We start from the raw sequence: 7,683 nt of genomic DNA, 5'->3' as shown, positions 1-7,683 counted from the left end.
TGGTGGGGTTGCCGATCACCAAGAGGTTTGCCGTTCACCTTTATGGCGACCACCCCAGTGGTCCTAAGATACATTCTTAACAATATCGGGTAACATAAGCTTTTAGGAGTTTATGGGTTGAGATGATAGGGGAGGAAAGAAAATGGGCGAGTTTCGTGTGTAGTATGTGGGATTTTCCAAGCATGTGTTACGTAGAGGAGATTCCCTCGGCCTACCCAAACTAAATGAATACGTCGGCATCTTATGTTGAAAGTAAGCATGGCAAAACAAGTGGCCTGAGTGGGGTAACCAATCGAATCGTATTAAGGTCAAATCAAATTTGGACCACACCGCTTCGTGTTAGAAACATATACATTTAGAATGGGTAAAAAATGGTCATAACCAAAATGAGTTTGGGAGTTGAATGGTATTCGGGTCAAATCGAGTTCGTACCACACTGCTTCATGTTAGAAACATATTCATTTAGTTTGGGTAAAAATTGGTCATAACCAAAATGAATTTGGGCTTAAACAAGTCTTTTTTAAAATAAATATTAAAATAAATTCACTCTACTATAAATATTTTATGGGCGAGGTAGTGGTCACGAAGTCTAGTAGGTGGTCATATGCTTATGTTGACGCGTTGACTGGTAGTTAATGTCGGTAGATAGTGGCAACGTGTGACTCATTATATTATATAATACTATAATTTACAACAATTCTGGGCAATGGAGGTAGTACATCAAGTCCCAGTCGATAATCAAACCGAATAGAAAAGATGAAGAAAAGAATTTAGATCGAATAACTCTCAATCTTATTAATCAGAAAATAACTCAAAACTGATTACAGACTCTCAAACCATAACTCGGTTTCTCTCTAGTCTTGTCTCTTATCTTAATAATGTCTAACCCTAACATGGTTTATATAGGCTTACCCTAACTTGGTGACCAAGACATTACCATATAACCCTAACTTGGTGACCAAGACATTACCAAATATAGTTATAATGTAATTAGGAAACTTAACCAATTATGACCAACTTGTCAACATTGATCCCTCAAGTTCACTGACTTGTGACTTGAACTCCTTTGTCACCCTTTCATATCACCTACTTGTGATGAGTCGGGAATTACCGCCAACAGTACATTTTACTTTTCAATGTTGTACGGTGGTTTTGAGAAAACATGGGCTACTGGGCTGTTTGTGTTCATTGTTTCTCTATCCTTGCTTCACCCTCATCGCTACTCCGATACCACCCCTTTACCCCGCATCAACAAAAACACTCATCCCTTCCCTTCCTCCTTTTATATTAGACTTAAAATTGACAATAGGGTTTAGTGATCGAAGATGGGCGACGGCCATACGCCGAGAGATACATTGACAAGTTATGATAGTAGAGAAGCTTATTGGATCTATAAACAAGAAATATCCAGTATTGTATATTTTTATTTGATTAATATAGTATTTGTATTATTATAATAAATGTGATATAATGAACGATTCTAACAAATCGAACATACGAAGTTAACTTGAAGTTTTTTTCCTGTGTTTGAGGGTGTAAATAATGGGTGTGTCCCTCAAGTAATGAAAGCACCCCGAGCATTTTATGTTCTTTTACTAAACATAATTAATAATCTGTTCAATTAGGGTTTTAATTCGTATGTTTTCCATGTTTGTGTCTCTCAGGTAATGAAATCACCCCGAGCTTTTTATGATCTTTACTAAACGTAATTAATAATCTGTTCAATTAGGGTTTTAATTCATCTGTTTTCCATGTTAAATTTGCCAGTGTTTTGTTTTACATCTTTCTAGGCTTTTATTTGTTGCTGATAGTATTTTTGTTTTTTATCGCTATTGGATTGCTTCAACGTTTAAACAGGTAGTTATTTTCATACCAGACATGTTTGTATTCGAACATTAGTATTCGTGATTTATGGTTTTAATAATAACTGTTTAGCGTTTGGTAACTTTAGATCTTGTATGTGTTTGGAAAGTTGGGTTGTTAAATAAGATATCACGCGACTTTATTCGTATAGGTTGGTGCCTTTACTTTCTTGGGCATTGTGGTTTTGAACATCTGAGGTGCCTTTTGATTTCTATAGCTTACCTTATACCTTTCTCAATGAACTGTTAATCGAAGGGTTCTGAAACAAAACAGACAATGTGGGTTTTGCTAACACGGGGGATCCAGTAAACAGATCACATGTATGAACTTGATTGTTTAGAGCTTAAGAAATATTGAGGTAGTATGTTAAAAGAAAGGGGACAAAACCGTTTTGGTCTCAGAAAGTATCTATAGTTGTAATGAATCCTTGGCGCATGTTCCTAACTGTCAATTTAGTTATGTGGGTTTACAAGGCCATTCTAATTAGGGTCGAATTGTTTATAAACTGACTAGAAAGATTCTAATTTTGGTATTGTGAATGTACAAAAGAAATGGTTTTAATGACTATGAATTACGGATTAAGGTTAAATGTTTGTGTTTTAGGAAGACACAAGGAATGGGAGCTGGTCGCAAGTTGAAGTCCCACCGCAGGAGGCAAAGGTGGGCTAACAAATCATACAGAAGAAATTCCATCTTGGTAACGAATGGAAGAAACCTTTTGCTGGTTCATCTCATGTTAAGGGCATTGTTATGGAGAAAATGTCAATTCATTTTTTTAAGTTACATATTTTTATTACTTTTTTTTATTTTAACAATTTGTTGTATTATGTTTGTAGCCAAACTCAGTTATTAGAGTTCAACTTATCAAGAACAGTAAGAAGATTGCCTCTTTTGTTCCCATTTTGCAAATGATGGTTGCTTGAACTACATAATGTATTTTTTTGTATTGGAAATAGTATTTATATCATGTTGGGAGTTTTTTAAATCTATAATCTTTAATTATTTTTGTGTGTGGACAACGTTTTGAGCCCATGATTTGGGTGAAAGGGTCATGCTGTTGGTGATATTCCTGGAGTTAGGTTCAAGGTGGTCAAGGTTTTTGGTGTTTCTCTTTTGGCTCTCCTCAAGGAGTAGGAAAAGCCAAGATCTAGAATTATCGGAGGTTTTTTTTACTGATTTTGAAGTGTTTGTTAAGGAGTTTTATTTATAAACATGTAGTTCGTAAAAGGTAATTTTGTCCCCTAACTTTATTTGCTATATTCATTTTTTTTCTAAGAAGTTTTACCATTTGCATTTTTTTCTAAGAAGTTTTACCATTTGCAATGAACCTGCGCCACATTGTAGTTCATAATGGGTCGATTATTATCTAGATTTTTTACGCCGTCGCAACGCATGGCGGGTAAAAATACTAGTTTTAACATATAAAACAAACTAACCAAACCAACCATTTCTTGAGTAGTTGAAATGTAACACAATGGAAGCAATATTTATTTTAATGTTTTATATGTTATCAAATCATATAAAAATTCTACCCAAGGTTTTATTCAATTTCTAACGTCATGACATCACTGATGTAGATGTTGTGGTCTAATAAAAACAAGTCTCTTATTCACTTAAATACCTATATGAGTATGGGTAAGTAAGGTCGTTTCCACAGAGAATACATGGTTAGTGTTCAGTTGTGAAAAGTAAATTAACTAACTACTAAGCAAATTGTTGTTAATTGATTTAGAGAAATTTAATTGATTGTGTTTAAAAAAGTTATCGGATTTAAAGAAACGTAACTCCCTCCGGATTTCCGGTTCAATGATTCACCCAAACCTGTTTAATTAAATAAATACCATATGGTCTTGTGAATGGTCTAATTCAAGTGATAATTGATGTGTCTGAAAGACAACATGTTACTATAGTGTTGGAACCCGCATTTTAATAGTTATTTGTTGTATATATTGTTTGGAATGGATTAATTGTTTGTTCTGGGTGTTTTACAAGTTCCTAAGTGAAATGAAGTATTTTCGGGTTAGAATTGGAGATTACTGAAGTTACGTAGAAGGCAAGCCCAATCTGCTTGTTTACGGGTCGTGAGCAAAGGAGCAGACTATGAGTTGTGAGCCCCAAAATAATGCACTGACCTACTGATTGGAAACCCTATAGCAATAAGGTGACACGTGGCTTGTTTACGGGTCGTAACCCACCCAAGCTACTAATGGGCCGTATAAATAGAACGAGATGTCATTGAAAACATAAGAAGTGACGAAATCATAAGAGAATAGCGAAAAAAGGGCTATCGAAGAACAAGAATTCAAGATCAGATTATTAGGAGAGGATTTAAGGAAGAATAGCATATAAGAGGTCTAGAGATTGATCCTTACTGAGTTAGGGTAGGATGATTCTTGTTACTTTGCATTGATTTGGTTGATTTTATTATGAAAGTTTGTTTTTAAATAGTAATGTTTGCTTATGAACTTATGATAGTGTAATATGTGTATGTTGAGTATTGATGTTCAAATGAGTTTGTGTGGATGATTTAGATCTTTCTATGAGGTTATGCATGCTAGATTTGCTTTGTTTATCTTTAGACTATATATCGATCGTTAGTATAGGGTTGGAAGCTTAGTAGGCAAATGACAAACTTGTTGGGGTGTTGGTAATTCATATAGGTCACCTACGGGAAGAATCTGATTAAAAAGGTTTAGAAACTAGATAAGGGTTTGTTTTAAATTGAGTAGCCTAGATAGTAATTCGCTCGATTCATTAATCTATGGTTGCTAGAACAATGCAAAAGACTCTTAGATTACAAGGAATTAGTAAATGTTACTTAGAACCAGATAGTTGGGTGTGTCCATAGCCTGGTTGTTTGGGGACATGGGGCTAACCCGAGAGGGCTCCATCATTTTAACTCTACACCCTTGTTACTAGTGTCAACTGTGATGAGCTTTTCTCAGAACCATAATCAATTGTTTTGCAAAAGTAATAAGATGATTTTGAACCGAATTAGTTATTTTCTCATCACTTTCCTAAACTTAATTAAATAGGTTGTTTAGTGTTTCCGATCATTAAAAGTTACTTAGGTTATATATTATGAAAGAGATAGGTTAATAGATCTTAGTATCCACGGATTGATACTTGGTACTTACCTAGGCTATACTATATACTGATAGGTACGCTTTCCTAGAACGTGTGTAGTTAGTATTAATGTTTTATCCTTAAAACTCGGTTGTGTTCTGTGTTAATTTTATTGTTACTATCTAAGCACGTCAATAATTAAAAACAAGTAATTAATAATAGCTCATACAATTCAATTACCAAATTATAAGTGTCAAAAACCTCCTAATAACCAAAGTGCTCATGATGCAAGAAAACCGAATGTGAATGGTAAATATTATTCACTGCAACACAACTAAACCACAAGTATTCTTCAAACAACAAAAAACAATCCAAAAACTAAAGTAAACAAGGTTTAAGTTTCACATAAACTAACCGTCCATCTCAAGGTGATTACAAAATGCTTTAGTCGCTCATCTTTATCATGGGATCTTATAGGGTTGTTGTAGATTTTACTTGCGTGAAGGAATTGAAAGAGAAATGAGGGTTGTAACTCCAAAATTCATTCTTGGAAGGTTAACAATGGCTAGGGTAAAGGTTTTTCTCATTTGGAGGAATAGTTAACTTTAAATAAGGTAAAACCCCAAAATTTCGTGTGTTTAACCGACATTGGGACAAGGTGCGGCACCCCTAGCCCAAGCTTGCGTTAGGGACTAAGTCTCCCTTAATTTGCGCTCATATTAACGCATGGACGCGCTTGGAACAAAACCATCGAAACCAATCATTCAACAATATACCAGATACGCCGAATCTGAGCTGAGAGATGCCAGGTCTAGTCTAAGCCCTTTTCGCGTCCCCGCATGTGAAAAGTTCCAGTTTTTCTTTTAGATCTATCAAGTATCATACAAATCTTATTAAACTATGAGGTAAACGACATCACATACAATATTCTTGCTTATCCAAAGCCGTTAAGTGTGCTCCTAGCGCAAGCTGCGTTGACACCAACGCCACCTTGCGTTGGTGTCTTGTTTTTCACCAGTTTTTCGCGTTTTCATCTCCCGTCTTGTGTACCTACTTCCAATCCTTCGTAATGCTTCCCAAAAACCCTTCGTTAAGCCCCAAAAGCCATCTATCAATCTTTGTGTACCTGCAAATCAAATCCAACTCAATGTAACCATGTTTTATAATAACAAACAATTAAAACCATATAATTAAATGCATCAAAACATAGTTATTTCTCCTTCCATCACATCCCCACATGGTCATTTTGATGTTGATGTCATAATCTAATAAAACAAATATTTTATTCACTTAAATATGTCAGACCCCCAAATTACCACCAAGGGAATACCCGCTAGGCGTGTGACATACCAATAACGAGCCACTAATCAAGTTGAACCAATCACAAGTTTCTAAACAAAAACCATCAATTATTAATGAAAAGTATCATCAATAAGTTTAAATGAAAACCAACATGTTCAGCGGAAGCAAATAAAAGAAATCATAGTTTCACTGTTTCAAAACCAACGTGTCATATTAATAATTCCAACACATGTATCCATCCAATTCGACCCATGACCACTCCAGCTACACCAGACAGCAAGTTCCAAAATCCAAAATATCTAACGACCTGCGAGCATGCAACAAGTGTATCAGACAACGCTGGTGAGTTCATAGTTTTACGAAAACGTTGGTTACCCAGTGTTTTATTTAATCCATTGAATTTAAATCCGAAAGTAATGTTCATAATATCTCGATACTGAACAAGACGGCTCCTGATGTATATTTTGCCCGTTCCCCAGTGCTCCTATCAAAACATTGGGCATGTCTGGGTCATTAGTTCACACCCATCCTCTCCGGTACGGGGTGAGGGTGCCAAACCTAAGTAGCACTACCAACTAATACCCTGTTACCTCCCCGGTAACAAAAGATGGGACTTAAGAATGATAGGGTGAGATTATTATCCAACATCCTAGTTTTACCCAAAAGACTTATCCCTCCCCGGGATACCCACTGACTGTCCCAACCACCGGGACGCATGCTCAAGAGATGAACTCACCTTGGTTTTGCTCGGTAAGACTAGTTACTTTGTTGAACATTTGAGCAATCAAGTCCTAGTACATTTATCATTATAATCAGTTTCACATATCCATAAGTCACGTAATCAACACTTTGCACATAGTGTGTAACAGTCAATAACACGTATTAAACATTCAACTTGCATCCAGTTTATTCATTAGTCCATGTTTGATCTATCCCGTAACAGTGTTCGACCCAAACACTACCGGCCCAGTTAATAAATACAATTAATCTCCTTGTGTGCGACCCTTGTAGATTTATGAAATTTAGCTGCCAATTTAACCCAATGTGCATTCGGTCCAAATCTCAACTATACTCATTTCCATATATGAATTAAACATACCTATCCTGTTTTGCCGACCCCAATGCGGACCAGCTAGGTACCGGCCCATAGCAGGCTCATTTCTTGGATCTTGTGTAACCCTATGTGTGGCCCAACTAATATAACAAACCCCAGTTAGTGTGTGTGATCGAAATGAGCCCGGCTCTATTGAATCTCACCCCAAACCCCTAACAGTTTCATCTTCACCCTCATTCACAATCAGGCCAAATAACTTCAGTCTATTTTTTCATCATACATTTACATTATTAAGCGACAATTATTAATCACGTAGGGATCACATTATCATACATGTCAAGTACCACACATATTACTCAAATATCGTCCAACATAAAATCATGTTTTCACAGTTGTTG

The 7,683-nt window shown here is 35.9% G+C and overlaps 1 pseudogene; it reads left to right on the top strand.

The window, feature by feature from the left end:
- Positions 1 to 2,394: 2,394 nt before the first annotated feature.
- LOC110920034 lies at positions 2,395 to 3,039 on the top strand (annotated as a pseudogene).
- Positions 3,040 to 7,683: the final 4,644 nt, after the last annotated feature.

Source organism: Helianthus annuus, chromosome 16 (genome assembly GCF_002127325.2).
Source record: "Helianthus annuus cultivar XRQ/B chromosome 16, HanXRQr2.0-SUNRISE, whole genome shotgun sequence".
NCBI lineage: Eukaryota > Viridiplantae > Streptophyta > Magnoliopsida > Asterales > Asteraceae > Helianthus > Helianthus annuus.
Note: the sequence above shows the minus strand (reverse complement) of the source record. Positions and strands in the feature narration are given on the sequence as shown.